This window comes from Canis aureus, chromosome 11 (assembly GCF_053574225.1).
Source record: "Canis aureus isolate CA01 chromosome 11, VMU_Caureus_v.1.0, whole genome shotgun sequence".
Classification (NCBI taxonomy): Eukaryota; Metazoa; Chordata; class Mammalia; order Carnivora; family Canidae; genus Canis; species Canis aureus.
This window is the reverse complement of record NC_135621.1, coordinates 66,797,176-66,810,358: the sequence shown is the minus strand read 5'-3', so window position 1 is coordinate 66,810,358 and position 13,183 is coordinate 66,797,176. Positions and strand designations below refer to the sequence as shown.

At 43.8% G+C, this 13,183-nt stretch overlaps 1 protein-coding gene across 1 annotated transcript in view; it reads right to left on the bottom strand.

The window, feature by feature from the left end:
* Positions 1-3,183: 3,183 nt before the first annotated feature.
* LOC144324415 (uncharacterized) overlaps positions 3,184-13,183 on the bottom strand; it is a 95,497-nt gene continuing 85,497 nt past the window's right edge. Inside the window, exon 7 of the mRNA XM_077915856.1 lies at positions 3,184-3,910. The gene's annotated coding sequence lies outside the window, so the exon portion shown is untranslated. The remainder of the gene's footprint in view (positions 3,911-13,183) is intronic.

The following is a 13,183-nucleotide window of genomic DNA, read 5'->3' as shown; positions in this document are numbered from 1 at the left end:
ACATTTCTTTTCGGGCCATTGTTATTGGTTTCACAGTGTGATTATTGTTAAAAATAATTTGGTCCTATAGGAAGGGGGTATTAGAAATGATCTGCTCTGGGGGATCCCTGGGTGGCTCAGCAGTTTAGCGCCTGCCTTTGGCCCAGGGCGTGATCCTGGAGTCCCGGGATCAAGTCCTGTGTCGGGTTCCCTGCATGGAGCCTGCTTCTCCCTCCTCCTGTGTCTCTGCCTCTCTCTCTCTCTCTCTCTCTCTCTCTCTCATAAATAAATAAATAAATAAATAAATAAATAAATAAATAAATAAATCTTTAAAAAAAAGAAAACAAAGAGATGATCTGCTCTGGGTGTCAAATATTAGTCCCAGCACCCTAATCTTTTTATGTTATTTTAAGATTTTATTTATTTATTTGAGAGAGAGAGAGGGAGAGATTATGAGCAGGGGTGGAGGGAAGAGCAGAGGGAGAAGCATACTCCCTGCTGAGCAGGGAGCGTGATGTGAGACTCCATCCCAGGACCCTGGGATCATGACCTGAGCCGAAGGCAGACGCTTAACCGACAGGCACCCTTCAGCACCCCAATCTATTACCTACTCTATTTTGGAGCTCCCTGACTCTGCCTCCCGTACAGTCTCAACCCCTACCCCACCAGGACCTGTCAGAGAAGTATTAGGGAAGGCAGACCTGAGCACTTTCAGTAGTTCATCTCTCCTCCCAAGTTCTTTCTCCCACTTTTTCTTGCAGAGAAGGGAGTTGGGTTGCAAAATTAGAAGGGTTAAAAGGCGTTCCTCCACTCTCTTTTCCCACTAACTGAGAGTAGAGATGAGCACAGGTCTGACCCCCCAGGATCTGCCTACTTGTGAGGCTGGGGAGGGGCGGGGGGGACGATTCAGCTAGCACAAGCCTCCCTGGACTCTCGGGACCCATGTCACGCCAGAAGCCCTCAGGGGCTTTCCTTTCTGGAGTGAGTCTGATAACCCAAATCTTAGCACCCTCCTGATACCTGGAGAACACTTGGTCCTAAAATGCTGCATTAATCAGCACATCCCTCCCAGCTTCCACACCCCAGCGTCACCCCTAATCCCACAGAGAGAAGGGAGTTGACATTTCGGTCCACACACACCACCTCCCTCCCAACTCGGGCCAGCCTGATGCCCCCAATTCTGAATAAACAACTCTGAGTAAGAGGGAAGATTTTCCCCACCCAAATTTAGCACAGTATCATCATCACTGGTCCGTTCTCAGAAGGGCTCTAAGTCGTCTAACGGAGATTCATTATGTCATTAAGCAGAACAGTTCCTTCATGTTGGTAACGGGGAGAAATGATGATATTTATTTTTCATTTTTACTTACGGAATATAATGAATTCCACTGATGACCTATTTCTGAAACCCACCAATCAAAGGAAATTGTAAAGTTCACCATAGTAACAGCTCAGTGTCAGTCGCCTGAGTGAGAACCACACAGCATAGGAGGCCCCGGCCAATCACCAGGCAGGGTAATGTTACCATCTCATAGCAACCAAGAGATCTGCATGGCAACATCAGTTGCTATATGAAAGAAAAATTAGAAACAATATTCTGCTAGGGAGAAATAAAAGTATTAACTGTTAAGTCATACTTGAGTCATGGTTGGAGGACCTACCCCAGAATATCCACCTAAATATAGCTCCGATGATACCTGTCAGATCCAAGAGTCCATGTGCTAGGAACCCCTCACCCACCACCCACTGGAACCACCAGCGCAGCGCATGAAAGAGAGGGGACTATCCATAGAACAGACCACTTCTGAGTAGGAAGAGAAAGAGTCCTTGAATACTAGGAGCAGTAGGCAGATTTGCAGGATAAATTACACATAAATCATTGCATTTAATCCCGTGAGGGAGGCAGGGCAGATATTATTATCATGACTAAGTTTTCCATTTGCTGCCCCCCCGCATCCCAAATCTGTTCCTCCCCCAGCCTTAACTATCTCAGGGAATGACACCACTATTCTTCAAATTGCTCAGACCCCAAACCTCACAGGCCTCCTTGACTTTTTTTTTCTTTTTCTCACGCTCAATCCAATCCATCAGCAAACCCTGCTATTTCTCCTTTCAAGAAATGTCCAGAATCCATCCAGTCCCACACCCACCTTCCACAGCTATATCCTGGTCCAAACCACTATCATGCCTTCCTCCTAACCCATGTCCCTGCTTCTTGGCCTTGCCCACCTACAGTCTATCCTCAAGATGGCAGCCAGAATGACTCTTCCAGAACACAAATCCTAGGCTCACAAACCTCTAGGGATTCTTCATCCTCTCTCAAGTAAAAACCCAAGTCCTTACCATGGTCTTAGCTTAGCTAAGCTAAACTAAGCTCCTTAGCTCCCTCTTGCTCCCCTCTGACCCAACTGCTTTGCTCACCTGCTCCAGCCATACTGGTCTCCTTGCTGTTCTCCTGGCACATCGTACTCCCTCTTTTGAACTAGCTATTTCTTCTGCTTGGAGCATCCTCCCCCCAAATACCCTCATGGTTCACTCTCTCACTTCCTTCAAGTGTTCGCAAATGTCACCTCATCGGTGAATCCTTTTCTGGTCTATTTTAAAACTGGATTCTTTGTACCCACACCATTAGCCTATGGCCCCTAACCCTCTTCCCTGGTAGTGGGCACCCAGAACAACGCCTGGCATTTAGTAAGTACCTAATGAATATCTCATCGTGAATAAAAGAAGCACTGTTATACGGATAAAGTAACTGAGCTCAAGAAGCAAAAAGACTTAACTCAGAGGCTCACAGCCAGACCTCAATTCAGATTTGCCAATGACTACCCCAAACTATGTCCTGCCCACCCTACCACATTGTCATTTCCTTTTCCAGATCTGCTACTTCTACTAAGTGCCATGAACCCATTAATTCCCTGGGATGGGAAGAGGGACCACTGAGCTGATAAGGTGTCGGGGGGTGGGGGGACACGGCCACACCAGCAGTGGAGAGTGGGGGTGAGCTAGCCCAGGGCGAGAGTGGTGCGCAAGGGACACTTCCCGGTGAGTCAGGAAGTGTGGCTGGGGCCATGTCCGCTGGACAGTTACACCCCACTGGCGATGACCTACCCCACCCCTCTGCTTGGTGGTAGACCATCCAGCAATTCCTATCTCTTTGTCCATGCAGGTAGAAACAAGGATTTAAATGGAATTTTCAGTCTGTGGAAAGTTTCAATTCTTATTAGTTTATTCTGAAAGATTCTCAGAGTTGCATTGAGTGTACATGGTATGACTGGTAGGAAAAACAAAACAAAACAAATAGAAAAGTCCAATCACCAAATATGTTTTCCAGTCAGTACAATAGTTTTGAAGTTTGTTTTTGTTTTTGTGTTTAAACAGAAGCCACCTCACGTTATGGTATGATGTGGAATATTGTTTTGGTTAAAACTATGCTAAAAACTGGTAGTGGTATGCCTACGTTTCCCACCCTGATTCTCATAGCACTTGGTGGAGGAGGAGACGGGTGAGGCAAGGGGAGAGGCTGCCCAGAAGCAGGGCAGGGAGAGGAAGAAAGCTAAGGCAGGAATATGTCCCTTCCATGGCCTGTATCAGTGACTAAGAAATGCCGGTCCAGACACAGACACCATCTTTGGTGACAGACCTGTCACCAGCACCATCTTTGCTCTGTTTCATGCCACCAATTTAGCTCAATATTGACAGAAAAGGAAATGCCAATGCCATGCTCATGAAGGTTCATGTTGCTAAAGGTTGCAGAGCACATACTGTTCTACAATCACTTCCTTGCTGACATAAACCTCACAAGTGAGATGTTTCATTACTCATTACTGAGAACCCAGGATGGTGAGCTCTCTGCACAGACTGGGGCGTCGAGGGTGGGCATGAAGAGCAAATGGAGTTCGGAGGCCTCGAAGGTTCCATCGAAACTTCTGACCTGGTGGGGAGGAAAGAGCAGGTGTGTGTTAAAGTGACGACCCCTTCTCAGCTGTATCTCATTCCTCCCAGTATTTTTCCTCAGAAGCAGACTTCAACTTAACTAGGGAAAAATGAAACACCTGTTACAGATTCCTGAATTAAAAAAAAAAAAATTCTAGCTTGACTTTACAGAACACATGAAGCCAAAGGATCTGGCATTCTGACATAGTCCACGGCAGTTTCTACCCAGACTAAACTTTCTGGCTCTTTAGCCTGAGAAGCAGACATCGCTCTGCATTTAAAGGTGATTTTAACTGCATTAACTAACGTCAGGGCCACCAGTTCATGTCTATATTTTTCGAGCAGTGACAGCTCTCACCTCTGCAGTGCCGCTGCCCTTCACCACCCTGGACCTGAATGTCCTGAGCGTTCATTACTTGGACCAAGCAGGCACGCGCGTATTTGCAGGTACCATAGAAGACAGTGTGATCTAGAGGAAAGGGCCCTGGACCCAGACAGATGGGAGCTCCAGCTCTGAGACTTGCTGAGAGCTTTTTGGCAGATGACTTATCCTTCCCTCCCTGCAGCTCTGTCATCCGTACAGTGAATACAAACATACTTGACTTATAGAAGTTCGAAGTGAGGAGTAAATGTTGGGGCAGGGCCTGTACAGTGCAGGGACATAGCAGAGGCTCAGTTATTATTTTAAAAGTAAATACATAAACACATGGACCAAGAGATGCTCAAAATGGGAATGTAGCTTTCTAACTGGCTCTCTCAATCCTTGCTGAGCTAATCACGTATGTACTGATTTCTTAGGAGAGAACTGAAGCGTAAGCAATCCCATCCTTGAAAAGGAGCTACCCCATCCCCCAAGCTTAGAGACAAGTCTTCTACATTTTCCTCAAAATGGAACATCGGTTTGCTTGTCAACATATTCAAGGACAAAGCCTCTCAGTTCAATGACATTAAGTATTACATTTAGGCACAAGGTTTCTCTTCGGATTTTTGCAACCCCTTGCCCCGTCTCACCACAACTATGGTTAAGGACAGCGTCATCTTTGACTCACTAGCCACATGTCCTCTGCTAACCTGTGAGTCCATAAAAACTATCTGTATAATCATGGTGTAGATTTCAGGCTATAAATCCTGTTTAAATGCACATGCCCAAACCTGAAGTGGGTTGGAAACAGTCTTTTGACAGATGAGGTCCCAATTTTAAATGACGTAAAACAGGGCTGTATGCTAGGCCCCTCTCCCTCCAGACCATCCGGGTTAATTATTTGGCACCACTACCAGGTTGAGTTCGAGGATGCCCTCCAGCCAGCAGAGAGAGAGAGAGAGACAAGAGTCTTCCCTGGTGCTCCTGTGAATTTACTGTTCGGAACTTGGGGCAGCTTCTGAAGCTGTCAGGCCTGTCATTCGATGACTGTTGGAAGGTCCAGCGGAGCATAAGCTGTAGCCCTAGAGGTTAGGGAGGGGCAGTGCTGACACTCAGGCCCAGCTCAGGCTCTGGCTCCTCAGCGGCTACTCAGGTGGGAACTTTGGACCTGCAGGGCCACAGGTGTGGAAGGAAGGATGCTTGCACACGATGCACGGCTAAGGCTGGCCAGACGGCCTGTGAGCGCCTCCAGTGCTCCTGCCTCAGGTGCCCCGGATAAGCCGGCCTCTCCAGGACGCTAATGAGGGGATCCTTGGAAAGAACCCTGACCCTCGGGGCAGCAGTTGAGGCCTGCAGAGCACAGAGCAGGAGCGGGGCGGTGAGCGGCTTCCAGGGAGGGGCTGTGCGACCTGCTGGCCTTCTGAGGGCAAGGGAGGACCGTGCTTCGCAGGGCCCCATATGTCACAAACCCAAAGAGAACAATGTTAAGGAACATTTGTCACCCAGGCTCTGGGTCTCAGATGTGGTGCTCTGAGACCCCACCCCTACACATCTGCTTTCCTGGTCTTGGTTCAGGCTCCCGGGAAACATTTCCCCGCACCTCTTGCCCCCAAATGCTGTCGCGGATGGTGGCTTCTGCTGCTGTGAACACCGCGTCCCCACGGTGGGGGTGGGAGGCTGAGCGGTCAAAGCACTCAGGTAGGAGAGGAGGAGGATTGACACCCCAGCCTTTCTCCCCACCGCCAGTGGGGTACTTGATGGCCTAACAAAGTGATGTTTTGCGGGAGTGCTGCGAGGCAACTTTTTTTTTAATGTGTCAGTTTGTGGATCAAACAATGGCACGTATTTTCTAATTTGTTAGCTTGATTTAAAACATCAAAATAGGGATGCCTGGGTGGCTCAGCTGTTGAGCATCTGCGTTCGGCCCAGGCTGTGGTCCTGGGGTCCTGGGATCGAGTCCCACATCCGGCTTCCTGCATGGAGCCTGTTTCTCCCTATGCCTGTGTCTCTGCCCCTCTCTCTGTGTTTCATGAATAAATAAATAAAATATTTTAAAAAATAAAAACAAAACATTGAAATAACTCCATGGAGGTATTAGTCTGAGCCCACCCCCCAGATGTCAGGGACCCGTCTGTGAGTGACCCAGGACCTCGCCGTGGGAAGGAGCAGGACTGGAGCGCCCAAGGCAGCGATTCCACTGCGTGGGGATCATTACCTTTACATGGTTACCTTTACATCTGTTACCCGGAGCTCCTATGGCTCTCCCAGGGGGAGTAGCCTGAAAAGGCCAGTGTTACCAAACTGAAACCAAAATCACCCTGTTTGGCAAACACCCTCTAATGCTGCTGTGGATGCTCCCTAATGGGCCCCAGCAACAGATCCACGGAGGGAGCCTACTGAGGGGCTGGCTTGTTGGAGTAGGAGGAGTGCTTTTCCATAGGACTTCCACTCTCCTCCCTTCTTGGGGAATGTAGGAGAGAGCATCTCCCACTTCTGTCCCCACCAACTTGCTTTTGCTACCCAAGGAAGGAATGGCTGACCCGGTCGCTCAGAGCTCGAATTTTTTCTGCCATATTCTTATAGGTGGCGGGGTGATTGGGTCTTGGAACAGGAGAAACAGGCTCTGGCCTATAGAATTCAGTTTTTCCTTCCCACTCCTGTGTTTCCCGTCTCCATGTAGTGGGAAAACCAAGAAGGGGTTCTCACCAGGGGAGGATAACTATTCTCCTTCTCTCCCTGTTCAGCCCTGGTTGGGTGAGTGAGAGGGTGTTTGACCTACCCAGCCAGCTGGGTTAGTGGTTGGAATCTGTGCCCCAGGTATTGTCCTGGGCCTGAAGGCACATGTGACTTCATGAATCCCATGGCAGAGATTTCAAGGTCAGAGACAGGAGGTCATAGACCCAAATCATACTTCCTAACATATTTTGCCAGAATCCCTGTATTCGACAAGGTAGGCTAAGTGGCTGTAAAGACAACGTGGAAGATCATCTCTCTTGTGTTTCAACCTAAGGTGACCTCCTCTGGGTTGCCAGACAGCTCGGCTCCACACAGTCATCCTGGGTCCCCGGCTGACAGCACCTGTCCCATCTTCAATGTGTGGTTTCCAAGGCTGCTCTATTCCAGCCATCCAGAAGGGGGGTAGAGAGCAGTCCAGGGCCAGAGATTCCACCCAAGCAAATGAGGTGGAGGTTGCCCATGTTGCTTCTTCCCACATCCCACTAATGGGAGCTCAGTTGAAAAACCTCATCTGCTCTACAAGAGGCCAAGAAATGGGAGCATGGATTTTGGTAGACAGCTAGAATTCTCTACTATGGAGGAGTTATTGAGCTTTGGAAGGAACTACAGTCTGCACTTTTACTCAAAGGTGGACACTCTATAGGAACATGCTACAGTGTTCGTTTGTGTATACCTGGGTAGTAGACTGGTAAGTTATTCATAAAAATGCTCAAGCCCAAACCATCTTTTGCCTATAAAGTGTTAGAGAACTCTTTTCATGTGTTCTATTACTTGAGCAGATTCAAAGATTTGGGGATAAAAATAAATACAGGTTCTTCTTATACACCTCATGTAGGCTGTCTTAGGATGGAAGAGTCCACCTTAGGACTCCCAGCTTAATACATCTTTAACAGCTTTATTGCCCATCAAATAAATCAATGATTTTATGACCCATTTTTGGTAAAGAGTAAGTTGTGGCACCTTTTAATTAAGAGACACAGCCTAAAGGATATATTAGTTTCATTCATTTAGGTTCTCCAAGCAATAATCCTAACTTCCTATATTGCCAACTTCTCTAGGTGAGATAATTAGAAAGTCATATATCTGGACATATAATTTTAGTTGCCATTCTCTGTACCCCACAAAAAATATTGATGAGGTTTTTTTTAAGTTATGCACCTGAGATTTTTGAGGCACAATATTTTAAATATCTATTTAGGATCATTTATTTTCTTTCATTAAATCGTAGTTGAACACTTCATCCTTTAAGTTGCTCATGATTTCTCATATAAGCACTCATGCAGTAAATTCCTAAAATCCTGACCTGGAAAATTTTCTATCTTTAAATGAATATAATGCATTTTTTTTTCTTACAAGAACCATACAATTTATCCACTCCCCTGTTCGTTCTTGTTTCTAAGAAGTTGATTTAATAATCAACTATAATGACTGGTTATATTCTGGTGCCTTAAATCTATATGCCCCAGCTTGTTTTATGTTTTCATAAACTTTTTTACTTTGGAATAATTTTAGATTTATAGAAAAGTTGTAAAATAGTACAAATAGTTAGCATACCTTTCATCCGGTTTCCCCTAACATTAACATCTCAATTATTTGTCAAAACTAAGAAATTTACATTGGTGCAATATTATTAACTAAGCCACAGACTCTGGACAACACCAGTTTTTCCACTGATGTCCTTTTTCTGCTGCAGGATACTATACTGCATTTACACCAGCTGGCTTTAATAGAAATATAGTATCCTGGCTAAAAATCATTCCTAAGAAATTTAATGACTAGAAACTAGAATGCATTTATTTATTTAAAATTTGCAAAAGATTTTTTTTCTCAAAAAAAAAAAAAGGTAGAGACATTAATTTATACTTAGGGCAAACCATTCCTTTGTTTGGGGGGAAAAACTCTGGGATGTTTAGTTACACAAATATAAAGCAAGTACCCATACTGTGTGTCTGTTGAGGCCTTTGGAACAACCTTAAGTAAATTTAAATATGATATTAGCTGTTGGTTTTCAATGTAAACTAAAGGTTCTATTATGCAATTTAGTTGGGTTGAAGGTATGTGTATTTTAGTTTTGTGTGTCTGCAGGAAATGGTCATAAGTAGAATCATTCACTTAAAATGAGTGAATGCTCCTACTATCAGTCATCCTGGGAGAAGACAGCTCTTGGGACAGAAAATGGGGACTTGGGAGGAAAGCCCTGGATCTCAGCTAGGGATGAGGAGTCTTTCTTCTCTCCTAGCCTTGGATTTCAAGTCATGAAGATGAGTCATGAGATGGATTCCCAGCAGCAGAGATGAGCCAGCCAGACCTGGCTACCTGGACACAGGTTGAGCACCACCAGTCTCGTGAGGCTGGATTTGGATCTGCTGGGCTCTAACAGCCGCAAAATTGAGATACCCACTAAATTGTACTTCTCCTGTGCTAAACTCTCAAATAAGTCTTACCCAAAATTGCAACTTAGTCTCAGCTGTTCTATGGGGAAGTTAAGGGTCAGGCTTGGGAGGGAGTGGCAAAGAAGAAATCTGTAACCTCTCTCCAAATGCCACAGGCAGTCTGGCTTAGAGAAGAAGCTACAGGTTTTACGTCTCTAAATACATGTAAGACCTCATTCTCAAGACCTCTAAGAAATATCTAGGCGCGTTTGATGGAGAGTTAACTTCTGGTGGTGCCAGGCAAATGGGGTATTAAATGTGACTTAGTTTCATGGCCCCAGACTACAAAGGTCTAAATGTACTAGGTTATACTGGTGATTCTGCTCTGGTTTATTTTAATTGCTTCAATTCATTTATTCATGCATTCATACTTATGGAGCACCTGCTCGGTGTCAGGCACAGTTCTGGGCACTGAGAATGAAGGAGGAAAAAAAAGACAAATCTGACTTCATAAAAAAAGTCCCTACTCACATGGAGGAAAAGACATTGCAGAGTACATTGTGTGCCTTCTAAATTCTATTGAGGAGTGTAGAGAATTATCAATATTTTAATTTCTAAAGCTATGATTTTATTTAGGTATAGTTTTACTACTGATAAAAAGAACTCTGATTGGATCCTTAAAAATTAGAAGGATTTATTAGATGTGGTTCATCAAGGAGGTTTGGGGAGCACATCTCCAAACTAAAATAACTTTCTGAGAAGAGAAAGGGCCCTCTTACGACTTTTAACTCTCCTGTACCCCAGGCCCAGGGGTAACCTTTGAGATTTCCTTTTGGCTTATGACCAAAATCTAAATACTATCTTGGCCACTTACATCTGAAAAAAACAGAACAATAAAGTCCTTAGAAACAGAGAGTCTTTAGACATTTCTTTTGAAAAGATTACTAGAATAGAGCTTCTAAATCTTCTAATTGCCACTGCTGACGTTGTCTGTTATAAAAACACAATAGTGAATAGGCAAGAACCAGAAGATTCCAAATTGTCAAACATCGGAGAGATACCACAAATCATCTCTCTTAAGAAATATGGTTGTCAAAGCCTGTGACTCTGATTGCAAAGACATCTGTGACTAAATAATGCTGGTTATGGAAATTGCTGAAAAGTTATAAATAAAACGTTAAATAATACAGTACAGCTAATTCCCCAGGTGTTGTTTCTATTCTCAAGTAAGGATCTACATGAGCCAAGTGACAGCATACAGCTTTCCTGTGGGTGGAAGTCTCTAGAGATACTGTTCACTCACATTTGCTTATGTCCTTTTGCTTGATCAGTTGCAAAAACATTATTATGTCTTGCTTTGTTATTTCTTTTCTCCAATCCACATTAGTAGCCTGTTCTTATAAATAATTCAGCATCTGCCTGGGCATTTGTTGGCAATATTATCTTACATGATGTTATATAGGAAGTGGGAGGGCAGTAATGCTCAAATATGGGGAAATAATGTGTCTTTCAATTGCTCATATTTGCAAAGTGGTTTCGTCACATACTTTACCTCTGAACTTACACTGAACTTTCTCTTCTAGAAAGTCTGGTTGCATGGACTCAAGCCTGCTGCAAAACTTGATATAACTGAAACTTGATAAGAAAGTTCAGTCCAGTCAAGTGTACCTACACGATGATCTACTCTACTTGTAATTCCTGGTGAACCTGCATCTACTTAGATGTTCAAACAGGCTTCAAAGGAAGCATGTCAGATCATCTGTACATACTGTGGGACAAGCAGAACCTTTTTTTTCTCCCAGCAAAATCGTAGAAACCAAATCTATCCCAGTCTCAATTAATCCCACATAATGCCAAAAGAATACGAAGGATTAAAAATATGGAGGATTTTATGAACACAGAACTCAGAATTTAACTTTTTTAAACAATTTGAGATAACACCGTAAAAATTTCCAGGGCAGCTTGTTTGTTTGTTTGTTTGTTTGTTTGTTTGTTAAAAGGTTTATTTACTGGGATGCCTGGGTGGCTCAGTGGTTGAGCATCTGCCTTCAGTTCAGGGCATGATCCTGGGGTCTAGGGATTGAGTCCCGCATTGGGCTCCCTGAGAGGGGACTGCTTCTCCTTCTGCCTATGTCGCTGCTTCTCTCTCTGTGTCTCTCATGAATAAATAAAATCTTAAAAAACATTTTTTATTTATTTGAGAGAGAGCAAGGATGTGCACAAGTTGGGGGAGGGGCAGAGGGAGAAAGAATCTGCAAGCAGGCTCCTCTCTGAGCACAGAGCCTGACATGGAACTCAACCCTATGACCCTGAGATCTTGACCTGAGCCAAAACCAAGAGTCGACCCCTTAACTGACTGAGCCACCCAGGCACCCCTCCAGGGCAATTCAGAGGCAGGCCTCCACATTTGAGATTTGTGGTAGGAACCGTGCTGGCTTAGTTCCCACAGTACACCCTGCACATTCTTGGAGCTATTGGAAAGTTCATCATAACTGCAACAGGCAGTCATCTTCTGGTTTCTAAATAGAACTAAGGAAAATAAACTTTGAAAAACGGAATGGAGTTCATTTTGGAGCAGTTATATTTACACCTCTTTTGATTGTCAATGACTAAGAGTATACCGTTTCTAAATCATGAAAACCTATAGGAATTCAGGTCAAGTGTTGACATAGGATCCTTTGCACATGCTGTTCCCTCTACTCAAAACGCTGTTTCCTTCCTGTCCACTATGTCTAACTTCTAATCTAATCTCAATTTATCCTTAGGGCCTTGGCTTCCCTGATACCTTAGAAGGGGCTGAGTGCCCCAATATATGCCCATATGTTGCTGTCTTTCTCCACTTTTAGCACCATTCTTTTGTCTTTAGTGGTTGATTGATGTCTGTTTCTCTCAAAAACATATAGAAATTGGAAGAAAGCAGAACCAGAGCTGTCTTATTCACCACTGACTAGCCATGTTCAAGGTAGTTGTTCAATAAGGATTCGAATGCATGGATTCACTCAATGCATGTGAGTGAAAATAATAGCTATCATTTACATGTTTGTTTACTACATGCCAGGTTCTGTTTGAGTGTTTTACATGTGACAATGGATGGATGAATGACCATCAAAAACAAGCACCAAGAACATTAAAGTCATCTGAACAAACAGTTGATCCCATCTTAAACAAGTTATGCATGAAACATTTTTGTTTATATAAAATTTAGAGGAAAGTTTCAAAGCCCAATATTATTGATTTACCTGATTTGCAAACCAGGGAGAAACCCAAGTTTTATGGGTAAACTGGTAAGATTGAAGCTGAGAAAAAAAAACACTCAGGATAAAATAAGAAGGTGCTAACAGTAGCCAGGGGAAAAAAGGAGACAGGAGTTAAGAAGCCCAGAGTAAATATATGTTTACTCAGGTTCCCAGAGAGAGACGTGAGCCAAAAAGGGTTGGAAACTAATGCTATTTGACTTGCAGACTACATTTTTTATTTACTACTTGTTGATTATCTTCCTATGTCATTAAATGCTCTCTGCAACATCTTTTCAAGTGGCTCCATGAATTCTATTGTAGGCATGTGCCATTATTTATTTACCTATTCTTCTAAGGATGGACAAACTAAATGTAAGGTCAGTTCCAGTTTGTTTTTTTTTTCTTTGCTATTATCAATGTGTAGCTAAATCTTTGCATGTGTCCAATTATTTGCTTATAATAAATTTAATATATTGAAGGGACAAAACAATAAGGAACAATATTTCTAATTGTATTTGAGAAAAACATGGATTCACATATATCCCAAGCTGAGATATATCCTTCTT